The sequence below is a fragment of the Dasypus novemcinctus genome, chromosome 8 (assembly GCF_030445035.2).
Source record: "Dasypus novemcinctus isolate mDasNov1 chromosome 8, mDasNov1.1.hap2, whole genome shotgun sequence".
Lineage (NCBI taxonomy): Eukaryota > Metazoa > Chordata > Mammalia > Cingulata > Dasypodidae > Dasypus > Dasypus novemcinctus.
Window position 1 is genome coordinate 98,081,671 of NC_080680.1, and position 16,416 is coordinate 98,098,086.

Sequence of the window (16,416 nt, forward strand, 5' to 3'; positions counted from 1 at the left end):
ATTGTAGAGGCAGCTGCCAAGATTGTTGACTGGCATAATCAAGTTATTTAAGCATTTAAGCAATAAGACACAGAGAGTAGGGAAAAGCACCTTTGGTTTCCTTTATGTGAACAAGTTTACTCTTTCTGGTGGCAAGGTATGCATGAATTACCAACCGGGTTTCTCAAACCAGTTGAATTATTTTGGTGAGCCAAAGAAAAATACCTTGATAAGTGAGTCTGGATTGACTGAATGCCAAGCTTTTGGTGGTAGTGAATTTTTCTGGTTCTATATAGAGTCAAAATACCTTTTAAAAATTATAATAAACTTTATTTTAAAAGAGATTTTAGATTACAGAAAAGTTACATTGAAAGTATGAGGGATTCCTATGTACCCCTCTTCCCTTCTGACATCATCCCCTATTTTTTTCAAATGTAGCAGCACAATTTATTATGATATATCTGTAAAAGCCAATCATTAAAATGCACATTTAAAAAATTACTCATTTGCTATAAGGATTAACCTACCTACAATAACAATCTAAAAAATAAAACCATCATTGTGAAATTTATCAGTACTTCACACATCTAACAAATACTGAAGGAGGCAACTGCCATTGCTATAACTTTTTTCTTTTTTTTAGTTAAGCCAGTAAAAATAATTTATTTAGGAAATGGGGGAAAGAACAGAGCTTGTTGAGAAATGGGAGAGAAAGATGGAAATACACACCAAGATTTAGTGTAGGCTCGTCAAGGCAGAGAGAGCCTGTTATAACTTCTTTAAAGTCAAAAACTTAAACACAAATCAGAATTAAGAGAAACTTCAAAATGTTCACATTTGCATGCATTTTTGGCTGAACTTTCAAAGATTTCACATATAACAAAACCACAAATTTGAATCAAAAGGTATATTAAAAACCTTTAAGCTTTATGACAAACTTACTCTACAGAAGGAAGAAAAACAATGTGAATAGTAACCGCAGTATATTTCTAGGAGAAAAAGCAATCACTTATTACCTTTATCATAAAACAAAAGTCAATGAGTCAACATTTAAATAACACTGACCAGGTTATTTACTATGCAAGAATTTGCTTTACAAGTTGTGTCTTTAAAATATATCCATCCAGGGAAGCAGATGTGGCTCCACTGATAGAATGTCCACCTACCGTATAGGAGGTCCAGGGTTTGAACCCAGGACCTCCTGGCCCGTGTGGTGAGCAGGCCCATGCGCAGTACTGCTGCGTGTAAGGAGTGCCATGCCACGCAGGGGTGTCAAGGAGTACACCCCACAAGGAGAGCTGCCCCATGCCAAAAAAGCACAGCCTGCCCAGGAGTGGTGCTGCACACGTGGAGAGGTGGCACAACAAGATGGCTGAACAAAAAGAGGCACAGATTCCTGGTGCCGCTGGGAATGCAAGTGGACACAGAAGAACACACAACAAATGGACACAAGAGAGCAGACAATAGGAGGGAAGAGGTCGGGGGAGGGGGGAGAAATAAATAAAATAAATCTTTTTTAAAAATGTATCCATCCATGTATTTGGTTTAAATTAAATGTATACATCAAAACATTTTGCTCAGAATTCTAATCTTAAGTATAAACCATAACTTATCAAAGCATAGTCCAAACACTATACAATAATGCTACCATTTAGCTTTATATGCTTCACCTGAAAAACTTTTCTTACAAACAGGAGTTTTGCCCTGTTTCTCTGGAATAAATGTCCCTAAGTCTAAAACTTTAAATGATAACAAAAAAGACAGATTCAAATAATTCATGCTATGCATTTCCTACATTGGGCTTTGATAAAAACAGAGCCATCTGGTGTTGGAGCACCATCTTCCTTCTCAATTATAGTCTCTGCAGTCCCAGATGCAGACACAATAACCATTGTTTTACTTATTGAAGCTGTCTTCTGTTTCTCAGCCATAGCTCCTCAAACAGCAACAATGTCATCACTTTCAAAGTCATAGCCAAGAATTAACTTTGGTGAAAAATCTGTTACTTCTGCTGATGATTCCCTCTTTTTAGTCCTCTGTGCCACTTTCTGATTCTCCTGGAGTGTTCTTGCCCAAGAAAGGTCTTCTTCCATATTTCAGGGTTCATTAGACAGATGTGAAGGACTACTTGTAAACTTAGAAATACTTCATCCATTTTGTCCTTTGGCTCTCTGTTCGCATATCATTCTACTGTCTGTCTTCTCATCCTTTAATTTATACTTCCTAATAATCTTCATTTATAAACTCTTCTCCAAATCTCTTGCCCTTGTTTCAGGCTGCAGCATCCCCTTTAGTATCTCTTGCAAATATGGTCTTTTGGTAACATATTCTATCAGTTTTTGTTTGTGAAGACTTAGAACTCACCCTCATTTTTGAAGGACAGCTTTGCCAGATACAGAATTCTTGGCTGGCAGTTTTTCTCTTTCAGTACTGTAAATACATCATATCACTTTCTCCTCTCTTCCATGGTTTCTGATGAGAGGTCAATAATTAATCTTACCAAGTTTCCCTTATAGGCGATTGTATTAGTCAGCCAGAGAAGTGCTGATGCAAAATACCAGAAATTGTTTGGCTTTTTATAAAGGGTATTTATTTAGGGCAGGAGCTTACAGATACCAAGCCATAAGGCATAAGCTACTTCCCTCACCAAAGTCTATTCTCACGTGTTGGAGCAAGATGGCTGCCGATGGATGTGAGGGATCAGGCTTCCTGGGTTCCTCCCTTCCAGGGTCTTGCCTCTCTCTGGGTTCAAGGTTCCTTCCTTCCCAGGGCTGGCTTCTTCCTGGGCTCAGGTTTCCTGTCTTCCTAGGGCTGGCTTCTCTTTCCTCTGTGAGGTTACTTCCCGGGGTTCCAGCTTAAGGCTTCAGCATCAAACTCCAACATCAAAAACCCTCACATCAAAAGCTCCAACTTTGTCCTTTGTCATGTCTTTATTCTGTAAATCCCCACCCCTTGGTGGGTGGGGTCAACACCCTAATGATGTGGCTCAATCAAAGCCCTAATCATAACTCAGTCATACCCAGTAATAGACCAGATTACAAACATAATCCAATATCTATTTTTAAAATTCATAACTATATCAAACTGCTACAGTGATGCTTTGCTTTTCTCTTTTTGCTTTCAGAATTCTCTTTTTATCTCTGGTGTTTGCCATTCTGAATAGTAGGTGTCTCAGGATAGGTCTATTTGGATTTATTCTGTTTGGGGTGCATTGTCCCTTTGGATATTGATATTTATGTCCTTCAAAATTGTTGAGAAGTTTTTGGTCATTATTTCCTCAAATATTCTTTCTGCCCCTTTTCCATTCTTTTCTCTTTCTGGGACACTGATAATGCAAATGTCAGTGCATTTTGCATTGTCATTCAATTTCCTGAGACTCCATTCCATTTTTTCCATTCTTTTCTCTTTATTTTCTCCTATCTTTTCCAGGTCAGATATTCTGTCTTTAAAATCAATAATTTTGTCTTTGAGCAATTCAAACCTGCTCTTATGTGCCTTTAAAGTATTTTTAATCTTATCCATAATGTCTTTCATTCCCATAAGGTCTGTTACTTTTCTTTGCAGCCTTTTGAATTGTTCTTTATGCTTACCCTTAGTGTCCTTCTTCATATCTTCTTAATGTCCTTTATTTCTTTAGTCATTTTATTTAAATTCTTTGACATGATTTAGGAGTGTTGAATGATTATCACTAATTAATTGTATTAAATCCTGTATCTCTTCAGGATATATGGTTTGTTCTTTTGGCTGGACCATCTTTTGTTGTTTCCTAGTATGGCTTGTAATTTTTTGCTGATGTCTAGGCATCTGAATATATTGCTGTATTTACTCTGATGGCTATCTTCTCTCTCTTGCCTATTTCTTTCCACCACAGCTCTTCTTTGATATTTAGTTCAACTTATTCTCAGTCTTTAAAATTTCCCACCTTAAGTTTTCAAGATCCAGCCAGGATTTAGTGGGGCACAGATTTTCTTCTAGGGGTTGGATACAGAATGTCAATTGTTTTTGTCCATGGAGTTTCCAGAGCCACCAGCAGATGGCACTAGTCAGTGCACCTTTCCCTGGAGGTGTTTCAGTCTTCGTTTCCTGTGCTCCTGTGTTGAATCTCCAGATCAGAGATTCAAAGCAGGCTCTGCTGGCCGAATTCACTGAAGAAAAGCACCCCAACCTCCCCTCCCTTTTCCCTTGCAACAGGGAGGAAGATGTCTGTTCCTTTCTCAGTTGGCTACAGTGAGCCAGGGGTTTTACTCTAGCTTAATATCTTAGGAGTGGGGAAGGGGAGCCCTTTCTGGCCACCACGGGGGCTTGGTAACTCATATCTGTCATTTCAGCTTCTTTGTGTCTCTTTCCTGTCCCTCACCCTCCTGGCAGCTGTGTAGCACTCTCCTGGTCTGCTGACCCCCAATGCAGGTCCCTCAGACAGCTTTTTGCTCTTTCTCATTGTTTTTGTGAGCGCATTCAGCTCTGTTAGTCTGTCACAATTTTCCCCAAAATATTTTTAAATTTCATATAACATACATAAGTAAAAAGGAATAAAGCATAAATAAATGTATAGTTTAAGAATTGTATATACCACTCAGGTCAAGAAACAGGACATTCCTGTACACCCCAGAAAACACCCAAGTGTTTCTTCCCAATTATAGAGATCTTTCTCTCTCACAGATTTACTCCCTACCCTGATTTTTATGGTTCTCATTCCCTGGCTTTTCTTTATACCTTTATCTCCTATATATGCATCTCTAAAGAATATAATTTAGTTTTGCCTACTTTATATAAGTGGAATGCTATATGTATTTTGTGCCTTACTTTTTGCACTCCATTTTGTATTTGTTTGAATTGCCAATTTGCTGATTATAACTAGAATTTGTTAATTTTAATTGCATTATGGTATTCCAGTGTAGAATCCACCATACTTTATTTATCCATTGAATTTGTGGTTTCACATTGGGATCTTTTCTAATTTTCGCTGTTTCATATACTACTGCCATAAACATTTTGTACAGGTATCCTGGTGGAATTGCTGAATTGTAGGATATGTCATCTTTAACTTTACTAGATAATTCTCAATCCAGCAATACTTATCAATACTTATTTCAGCTGAAGGTCTGACTAACCAAGTTTACTGTTATTGGCAATAGAAAGTTCGAGGGAATTTTAGTGGAAATTTGTGAACAAGCATCCTCAGAGAAAAGTATATGATATCATTTTAAAGAGTTTTCCATGGAAGTGGGTGTAGCTCAGTGGTTGAGCACCTGCTTCCCATATACAAGATCCCAGTTTCAATCCCTGGTACCTCCTAAAAAAGAAAAATTTAAAAATTAAAATAAAATAAAGAATCTTCCTAGCAAGTTATTTTATCCAGATTTTACCTTTTGGCTGGATTGTGCCCAGGGGAAATTTGAAAGCTTTTTAAAAATAACATTGATTTGTTGTTAATGCAAGTTGAATTTAGAGTCCTTTAACCAAGTTAAGAAATAAATAAAAATCTAAGCTCACCAAATATTTTCAGAAATAAAAATCTAAGTTCACCAAATATTTTCAACTGCTTCACTTGAACTACCATAATTTGTTTCACTAAATCTATTTTTTAATCTAAAGGGCATGCCAGAAAGATTCACCAGATGCCCACTACCTCACTGTTTATTTTCTCTTTGTATCCAGGAAACATATGTACAAAGATAAAAATTATCAATTACATAAGTGGATCTACCTCAAGTAAGATTTAAAATCCTCATATGAAATAACTACATGGATATGGTTTGTACATATTGGTATACAGCAATATTAGCACTGGCAGCATTTCAGATGGTAATAACTGGGAAGTTCATTTTTCAAAATACAGCTTTTAAAATGATGTGGGGGCTAAAAACAAACCTAAGACCAGGAGATTTTGGCCCAAGTATAAAAGAAATTATTACTTTAGACTTTGGTATACATTTTGACTACGTGTTCTTAAAGATCTTGGAATCACTATATACCTCATTTGTATGTGTACTTTTGTAATAATCTGGCTCTTTCTGATAAACTGTTTCTCCAGTTTATTATCACCATAAAGACTTTGGGTTATGAGTAAAGAAAGGCTGCAATCCAAGGTTTTATGCTTTAGTAATGTCTCCTGGTGTTTTATTAAAAGGTATTTTGTTCAAAATGATATGTCTTTTTTACAGTGCAAATGCAAACTTGACTACCAAATGGTCAGCTCCAGTTGTGTGGTTTGGCACTTACAATGAAACAGTCTTGAAAGATTATTATGCGAAACATAAAATAACTGTGGGATTGACTGTTTTTGCTGTGGGAAGGTAGGTAATGATGTCAAATATCCTTTAAACTTCAGATTTTTGTTGTAGAAAATAAGACTTTATCTACTGAATCCCTCATACTTTAAGATAGCAATTGTTTTCAATAGGCCAATTCTTGCCATAATTATAAATATCATCACCTATTTGGTCCACTAATAAAGCATACCAAACATTCAATTTCTTTTCTATTATCCAATTATCCAATCCTTTCCCAAGAGGAATTTAATTTCCTGGCACTATTGTCAATTATTTTAAATAGTCTCTGTTCTATCACAAGTTTGTGCCTTGGTTATAGCCATTCCTCAATGTCTTTACACTAGATCGATCCAATAATATGTCCTATCCCATGCTTTTCTAAGTCAAAAACTGCTTTCAGAGAAACTTTTTTAACTATGTTTATTGACCCTACACAGAAGTACTGGTTCAATACACAACAAAACAAGGTCACTGCAATTGCTTACTGTAGAATTATTTTCACATGCCACATTTTCTGACAATTGTTGATTAATGCAAAAAAATTAAAAAATAAAAGAATGAGTAAAATCACCTAGTAACTTTAAAATAAAATCCATTCCTTTTCAATGCCTAATTAAATAGAAAATCAAAATTATAAATATAGACTCCTGAAAAAATTTACAATGAAATACTTCCATTTAAAGATGGATGAATACTGACATTTCATTAACCTCCTATCTCCCAAAATTCTAAGAAAATAACAAAAGTATGGATAAAAAGAAGAAAGCTTCAAGTTTAATGAAACTAGGAAAAATTCCAAATCAAATTTTTTTTTTTCCTGTAGGTCCTGGGAAATGAACCCAGGACACTGTACATGGGAAGAAGTAATTCAACCACTGAGCTGCATCTGCTTCCCAATGAGACTTGTTTTTTTTTGTTTGTTTGTTTGTTCTGTTTTGTTTTTACACAGTACTGGGGATCGAACCTGTGATCTTATACTTGGGAAGCAGGCATTCAACCTCTTGAGCTATATTTGCTTCCACATCAAACCTTTAACTTTGAAGATTATTTCCCAAATGTGAAATTTGCACCAAATATGGAAAAAACATCAGATTTAATGTATACAGCTACAAATCCCATAATATGCACTGAATTTTCAAGATAGGTTAGATAATTCTACCAAAATGGAAAAGATGATTCCTTATCTAGAGTGGTGAGATCTAGGGGCATAAGTATACCACAACAATAGCCTTGGAGGGAACCCATTCCATCTTGGTGTTGTTGCTGAGTCTCTTTGTAGCATTTATCTTTGCATAGAGTCAGCCGAACCAAGATAAAAAATAAGTCACAAAAAGAAAAATTGTGACATTCAGGGCTTCTTTGTGAGCTATATTTTGAACTACAATATAATCTATTAAGATGGATAAATGAATCATGAAAAACACACAGAAATATGACCCAGTCATGCAAAGATGGTGGCCTGGGAAACAATGGTGACTTCCTCTTTCTTGTTCTGCTCTCTTTTATATATATGATCCCCTAAATTGCAAGTTAATGAGACTACAAAACCACACATGTCACATGGCTTCAGCATTGCTAGGACACAGAGAATACCACACCTTCTTATGACGTACAAGTAGGTAAATAAATACCAAACTTTAACAGAGCTACAAATGTGTAGGTGAGAATAAGAAAGAGGAGGCTTAAAAGACTCTATGTAAAGGAGAAGAGAGGCAGGAAGGATTTAGACAAACCACAGACCATATTAGCCCCAGAAATAAAAAGTCCAACATATATTGATTGCTAAAATACTAAATACTAGTTGGGACCTTGCTACAAAAAGAAAGGGGCTTAAAAGTTATTGGGACCAAAGTGATAGCCTTGAAAACATAATGTTTCTGGGGAGAATCGTATTAATAGAGAAATTGATAGTTCCCCTTGGAGATATGGCAGTGAAGGAATAGAAAAAAATACGAGGGAGAAATTAAGGGTATTGTAAAAAAATAAGAGAAAAAAGACATGTGAACTCCTCTTTCCCATAAACATATAGTCCATCTACCCTTCACTAAATTGATAGGAGAGGAAACTCCTCAACTAGGAGTTCATGGACACCTATCCACAAAATATCTCAAAGAAAAAAAAATTAAGCCATCTCCATTCCAAGCTACCATCAGAGAACAAAAAAGATACAATCACAGCAGAATTGGTGACAAGTGAGCCATTCATCATACTTTTCTTACATTTAGGTCTAATTCTCCCCCTTTACTGTCTCCTTTCCATTAACTGTAAACATTGAATTTTCTCATTTACTCATTGATTCATTCAATCTATATATTTACTGAGTACAACTATGTGCCATTGACTCTGACTCCTCCATGCAAAAAAAAAAAAGAAAATGTTTTCATAAAACTACCTCCACTTTAAGCTTACCTCCTCTTTAAGCTTATATGTAGCATTTTGCATTCTTTTCCAGGAAGGGAATCTATACACTCACTGACTCCCTTTCCTTTCATGAGATGTTCTTAATGAAGTTAAGGAAGTTTCTTATATTCCTATTTTTATGAGGCTCTATATCATCAATGAGTATTTAATTTTATGAGATTTTTTTCTCCATCAATTAATATAATCATGTGCTTTTTCTTCTTTAGCCTTTTAATATGTGGATTATATTGACTGATTTTTGAATATTGAACCAGCCTTGCATCCCTGGAATGAACCCCACTTGATCACTGTGTACAGTTCCTTTTATATGTGACTGAATTCTATTTGCTAATAGTTCTGGTAAGGATTTTGCATCTATAGTCATGAGGGATATTGGTTTGTGTGTGTGCCCCTGCTATAAGAGCCATATGTAGAACACTCCACCCAAAGACAGTAGCACAAAATTCTTTTCAAGTGCACATAGAGTGTTCTCCAGGAAAGACCATATATTATACACAAAACAAGTCTCAATAAAATGTTTAAAATTGATTGTATACAGAGTTTCTTTTCTGACCACAATAGAATGAAACTGGAAATCTGGAAAGTTTAATTTTTGGAATTCAATTTGTGGCAATTACATAACACTCTTAAACATCCAATGACTCAAAGAAGAAATCACAAGGGAAATTAGAAAATACTTTAAGATGTATAAACAAAAACACAATATATCAAAACTTGTGGTTTGCAGATAAAGCAGTGCTTAAAGGAAAATTTATAGCTGTAACTGCCAATATTGAAGAAGAAAAAAATCTAAAATCAATAACCTAATCTTATACCTTGAGTAATGAACTAACTAAAAAAAAAAAAAGAAGAGCAAACTAAACCAAAGGCAGCAGAAAATTAAGAAATAATAAAGACTAATAATAAAAATTAGAATGGAAGCAAATGAAAAGATATGCTTAATGAAACCAAAATTTGGTTCTTTGAAAAGATTAACATAACTGACAAATCTTTAGTTAGACTGAAAAAAAAGAGTAAAGAAGCAAAAATTAAATCAGAAAGGGGGGACATTATTCCTGACCTTACAGAAATTAAAAGAATTATAAGAAAATACTATCAATGATTGATATCAACAAATTACATAACCTACATGAAATGAACAAATTCCTAGAAACACATAAATTACCAAAAACTGGCTCAAGTAGAAATAGAAAATCTGAATAGATAAAATAAATAAAGAGATTGAACCTGTAATAATTTAAAAAAAACCTCCCAACAAAGAAAAATTCAGGACCAAATGGCTTCACTGCTGAATTCCACCAAATGTTTAAAGAAAAATTAGAACCAATCCTTCTTTAACTCTTGCATAAAATCGGAGGAAAGATAGCATTAGCCTGATATCAAATCCAAACATAGATACCATAGGAAAAGAAAACTACAAACCAATATTCCTTATGAATGTAAAAGCAAAAATTCTTGAAAACATTACTAGAAAACTGAATTCTGCAGCATATTAAAAAGTTTAAAAATCATGACCAAAGGGGATTTATCCCAGGACTGCAAGGGAGATTCAACATATGAACATCTATCAATGTAATACACCACATTAATAGAATCAAGAGAAGAATCACATTTCAATTGATGCAGAAAAGGCATTTGACAACACCCAACATTCATGATAAAAACACTAAATAAACTAGGAATAAAAGGGAATTTCTCAACATGGTAAACAGTATATATTTCTGTACTTACAATAAACAACCCAAAATTAATTTAAGAAAAACAATTCCATTTACTTTAGCAAAATTCTGAGATACTTAGGAAAACAAGGACTATATCTTCATAACTTAGGAAATGGCTTCCTGATACAACACCGTAAGAACAAGCAACAAAAGAAAATATTAGATAAATTATATTTAATCAAAATTAAAAACACTTTTTCAAAGGGCATCAAGTAAATGAGGTGACTACCCACAGACTGAGAGAAAATATTTGCAAATCATATATAATAGATAATTTCTGGCCAGTATATATAAAGAACTCTTAAAATAAAAAGATGAGTAACCCATTTAAAAATGAACAAAACAATTGAATAGTATTTCTCCAAAGAAGATACACAAATGGTCAACAGCACATGAAAAGATGTTCACTATCATTAGCCATTGGAGAAATGCAAACTGAAACTACAATATCTCTCTACACATATGAGGATGGGTGTAATAAAAAAGATAAATAACAAGTGTTGGTAAGGGTGTGGGGAAATTGGAATCCTCATACATGCCTTGTGCAGTTGTAAAATGGTAGAGCCACTTTGGAAAGATTTGGGCAGTTCTTCACAATGTTAATCATAGCATTATCATATGACCCAGCACATCCATTCCTAGATATGTTTCCAAGAGCTATGAAAATATATATCCACACAAATCTTGTACATGAATGTTCATAGCAGCATCATTCATAATAGCCTAAAAGTGGAATAAATTGAACTTTCCAGTAAATCTGTGAAAAGCATAGGAGATAAGAGAGTGAATAAAAAATTATAGGAAGTTCATTGTCCAGTATTAAGCATTGAGTGCTAATTTAGGAAAATGTAATAAATACCAAATAAAATAAAGAAAAGGGGATTAATTTAAACTCATGGAAAAATATGCTATACTCATATTGAGCCAATATGTTATAAACAGGCAAATATTGTGATTTAATAGGAAAATATAGACCTGTGGACTTATTTTGTGGACTCATCCAAAGATCACAAGGAAAATTAAGGAAGACAGTGCAAACAGTGGAGTACTGATCTTGCCATCTTTGTCCTTTAATGCATAACTGACTACTAATAAAGCAAAGCACAGACAGGAATAATGACTTTTGCAATGATGACCCAAGACCTTTATTGCCTACAACATCCAAGGCCAGTTCCCCTTGTTCTGATAACCTTAGAAACTCTGATTCTCACTTTAGTCCAGGCTCTGCTCAGTGTCCTGATTTTGCTACGTTTTATTTCCTCAAACTTCTTCTCTATCCTATGATCCATAAAACCCCATCAGGGAGAGGGAAGGCAGGTAATTATACTTTCTTCTATACTACCAAACTACAACTCGAGAAGCATATCTAATATTTATTGCTTAGTGGCATTGTTGGATAAATTACAGTCAGCGTAATTTAATAGTATGTTTTCCACAAAAATATAAGAAGATGAACTTAATCATTTCTTGTTTACTTCACAGATATCTTGAGTTCTATTTGAAGAAATTTATTGTATCTGCTGATAGATTTTTTATGGTTGGACAAAAAGTCATAATTTATATCATGGTAGATGACTTCTCCAAGATACCTTGGATACATCTGGGTCCCCTCCGTACATTTAAAGTTTTTGAAATTAAACGAGAGAATAGATGGCAAGATGTCAGCATGATGCGCATGAAGACCATTGGCGAACACATTGTAAGTCATATCCAGTATGAAGTTGACTTCCTCTTCTGCATGGATGTGGATCAAAGTTTCCAAGAGACATTTGGATTGGAGACTCTGGGGGAGTCCGTAGCTCAGTTACATGCTCATTGGTATAAGAGAAATACTACTTATTTTCCTTATGAGAGAAGTCAATTATCAGAAGCATATATACCTATGGGTAAGGGAGATTTTTATTACCATGCTGCTCTGTTTGGTGGCACTCCCATTCAGGTTCTAAATATTACCAGGGAGTGCTTAAAAGGAATCATGAAGGACAAGAAAAATAACTTTGAAGCAGTGTGGCATGATGAAAGTCACTTAAACAAGTATTTCTTTCTCCATAAACCCACTAAAATCTTATCACCAGAATACTGCTGGGATTACCGTTTAGGTAAGAATCGTGATATTAAAGCTGTCAAAATAGCTTGGGATGCTAAAGCTTATAACATCGTTAGGGTGACAATGTCACCCTAATTTAATAATTTTATAGTCCTTCCTTCAAGTTTCTAAATTTGAGTTTCTTTTTGTCATATTCCTTAGAACATTAGCAACTTGACAAATTTTAGAAAAAAAAATCACTAACAAAAAAGCAGGTCCACCAAAACAGCAAACTCGTACTTTTTCTAACCTTCATTTTGAATCTTATAGCCTGGAATGTAGTACTGCAGAATGAATTTATTAAAATCAGACACAGACATATTGATTTCATATTTTGTGTGAATTTCGAGGAAATATAATTTGTTGGACCACATTGAACAAAACAGATTCTGTCACAAGGAAATGAAACTAGTGTATTTTCATTAAGCCAAATAGATATGCATTTCTCATAGTGCCTAATGAAAGGGATTGACTAGAAGGGAAAGTCATAGCAACTACATTAATATGCCCTCTATATAAAACTTTGAGGATGTTAAAGCTGTCACTAGATAGGTAGTTACTTAGGAAATTTTGAATCATTAAAAAAGAAACGTATGTTTAAAACTACAAAGTTTTGTTGCAAAAAGAAAAATCTATATGAACAGAAAGTACCTTTTATTCTCCCTTTGAAAACATTTGCTTCCACTTTCCTTTCACATACATTTATATACTCACCCCATGAATACATATGCATCTACGCACATAAGCTTAGGTAATATTTTATGTAAATTGACATATTATACACACATACACATAAAAGGGCTGAGAAGCACACAAGGGAGGGGGAGGCAACCCATACATCATCCAAAAAATGAGGGCAATAACACCCTAGGGCTGGAGGAAAATGTTTTCCTAGAGCCCAGAAGTTGGGCTTGTCCAGAAACAGCCAGAATGTAGCAGGAGTTGTCTGATACGAGCTGGGCAACAGAGGGAGGAATTCCAGCCACTATTAGAAATGCCACCCAAAGAAGAGAGATGGGCATAAATATCCAGGCTGTCTGCTCCTCCTACCTTGCTCACTTCTGCCCTTGCTTTCCATTTCCTGATACTATGCCACAGCCAGAGTGCAAGGGAGTCTGGGAAATTTAGGTGCCTGCCACACTGAGCAGAGCATGGTAAAAGTGAGAGATCTGAGAATAAACAGGCAAATAGCTACCATTTTGCCATGCAGCACTGATTCTCACCTTTTTGCCTAACTCTCATAAAACAACTTTACATTTTCCAACTAGCAGAATTCAACTATCTTTTATACAAATTAATAATCTCAGGAAGTGGATGTGGCTCAGTGACTGGGCTTCCACCTACCACATGGGAGGTCACTGGTCAGATCCCAGTGCCTCCTAAAGAAGACAGTGAACCGGTGCAATGGGCAGGCATGGCAAGCTGACACAATGAGAGACACAACGAAGCAGGGAGCGGAGGTTCCTGATGCCTCCTAAAGAAGACAGCAAGATGATGCAACGGGCAGGCATGGCAAGCTGACTCAACAAGATGATGCAATAAGTTGAGAGATACAATAAAGCAGGTGGCTTAAGCAATTAGGCACCTCCCTTCCACATCAGAGGCCCCAGGTTTGGTTCCCGCTGCCTCCTAAAGAAATAAGAAACAAGGAAGACAGACACAGCAAGTGAAAAACAACAAGGGGGTGGGGAGAAATAAATAAATAAATAAAATCAATCTTGAAAAGAAAAAAGAATCTCTCACTTTCTTCCCCAAAAGGTAAAACACAAAGTACAATCTGATATGCCATCCATCACTATATCCAGGAATTTCAGATGATCTAGGGTCCTTCACCAGGACTGTATGTGGCTCCTAACAGTTTGGTGAACTCTGAACTAAATTGTAAAGAAAAGAACTCACAGTTGGTAAACTCTAACCTAAATTATAAAGAACAACTAAAGCCAATAAAAAATAGTAGGTGAAGTTTATAATAGATCATATTTGTTTGTCTTTATTTTTTTTAATATTACATTCAAAAAATATGAGATGCCCATATACACCCCACTTCCCTCACCCCACTCCTCCCCCCATAGCAACAACCTCCTCCATCATCATGGGACATTCATTGAGTTTGGTGAATACATCTCTGAGCACTGCTGCACCTCGTGGTCAAAGGTCCACATCATAGCCCACAGTCTTCCACGTTCCATCCAGTGGGCTATGGGAGGACATACAATGTCCAGTAACTGTCCCTGCAGCATCACCCAGGACAACTCCAAGTCCCTAGATCATATTAAATCTAACCTGGCCTCGCACTCTCATTTAAAATTTGTAATTTCTTTCATTCTATTTTTCTATTTATTTTACAATAAAGGACTTTTTAACAGCTAAAAAAAGCCATTGATTATACACTTTGGATAGATCATATGGTATATGAATATATCTCAATAAAACTGCTTAATAAACAAATAAATAATTGTGCAAGAGCAACCAGAAATAGCAGCCAAGTACAGCAGGGAAAATAGATTGAGAGGTGAGGAATTGTCTTCTTTGTTTGTTTGTCTGTTGTTTATTATTATTATTGAAATAATGAAAATGCTTTAATAATGATTGAAGTGATGAACACACAACTATGTGATTATACCAAATACCATTGATTGTTCACTTTGGATAAATTGTATGCTTTATTAATTTGTATCAATAAAAAATGTAAAATGAGAATGTAAAGCATAGTAAAACTGCATGTAAAATATAAATAAGAGTAAAATTGCATATATAAGACCATTTTCTTTGAAACTGAATTAATATATGTTAATACCACAAGATGTTAATACCAGGCATATGGTATGATTCCATTTATATAAAATGTAAATATAAATCTATATATTAGATTATGTAAATTAGATTAGTGGTTATATAAGGCTGAAGAAGGATAAAGAGATTGAAGGGTGACTGCTAAGGGATGTGGGGTTTTTCTTTTTGGAATAATGAAATTGTTCTAAAATCTTTTGTGGTAAGGAATGCACAAGATTGTGATTATACTAAAAATCATTGATTTTATACTTTGGATAGATCATACGGTATGTGAATAAATCTCAATAAAACTGCTAAAAAATAAATAAATGTGTAAGAATTGCCAGAAATAGCAGCTATGTATGGTAGGGGAAGCATAGAGAGATTGAGACATGAAGAATTTTCTTGTTTGTTTTTTATTTTTATTTTTTTATAATTCTTTTTTTGTCTTTATTTATTTTTTAATGTTACATTCAAAAAATATGAGGTCCCATATACCTCCCACCCTCCTCACCCCACTCCTCCCCTTGTAACAATAACCTCCTCCATCATCATGAGACATTCATTGCATTTGCTGAATACATCTCTGAGCACCGCTGCACCTCATGGTCAATGGTCCACACCATAGCCCACTTTATTATTGAAATAATGAAAATGCTGCAATAACGATTGAAGGGATAAATGCACAACCATGTGATTATACCAAATACCACTGATTGTACACTTCGGATGAATTGCATGTTTTATTAATACATATCAATGAAACTGATTTGTTTGAAAAAATAGTAGGAGAAAGGAAAAGGGAAAACATGGTTTGGCTGGTTAACATATAAAGAAACATATTTTATATAACTACATATAAAATTTATTTTATTTATATTTACAGTCCTCATTTCTATAATGGTCACAAGGTTAAGTTCATTATCATTTCTTTCTTCCATCACCCATTCCACGGTCCTTATTTTCTGCTAGAAGCTCAACTGAATAGAATTCTTCACCTGGTAGGTGACATAAAACTTTTTCTTAGAGGATCTGAGCCTTTGGTGGGCCTTCATTTGATTGTTTATTTTTATTTCCTTAACAAGGGCTATTGGATAAGATGATATCGAGAGGCTCCCAGTGAACACATTGAGTTGTAAGTATAGTCCTCACTCTATCATTGTGT

The 16,416-nt window shown here is 35.0% G+C and overlaps 1 long non-coding RNA gene and 1 pseudogene across 2 annotated transcripts in view; one reads left to right on the plus strand and one right to left on the minus strand.

The window, feature by feature from the left end:
* Positions 1–1,910, minus strand: part of LOC111765406 (A-kinase anchor protein 12-like) — a 32,396-nt pseudogene extending 30,486 nt beyond the window's left edge.
* The window catches only part of LOC139439517 (uncharacterized), a 124,285-nt gene extending 108,704 nt beyond the window's left edge, over positions 1–15,581 (plus strand). Inside the window, exons 2-4 of one of the 2 annotated variants that reach the window (XR_011649467.1) lie at positions 6,144–6,275; positions 8,879–9,011; positions 11,876–15,581. This is a non-coding gene — a long non-coding RNA (uncharacterized lncRNA). The remainder of the gene's footprint in view (positions 1–6,143; positions 6,276–8,878; positions 9,012–11,875) is intronic. The other variant, XR_011649466.1, reaches the window with a different exon arrangement.
* The last annotated feature ends 835 nt before the right edge of the window (positions 15,582–16,416 follow it).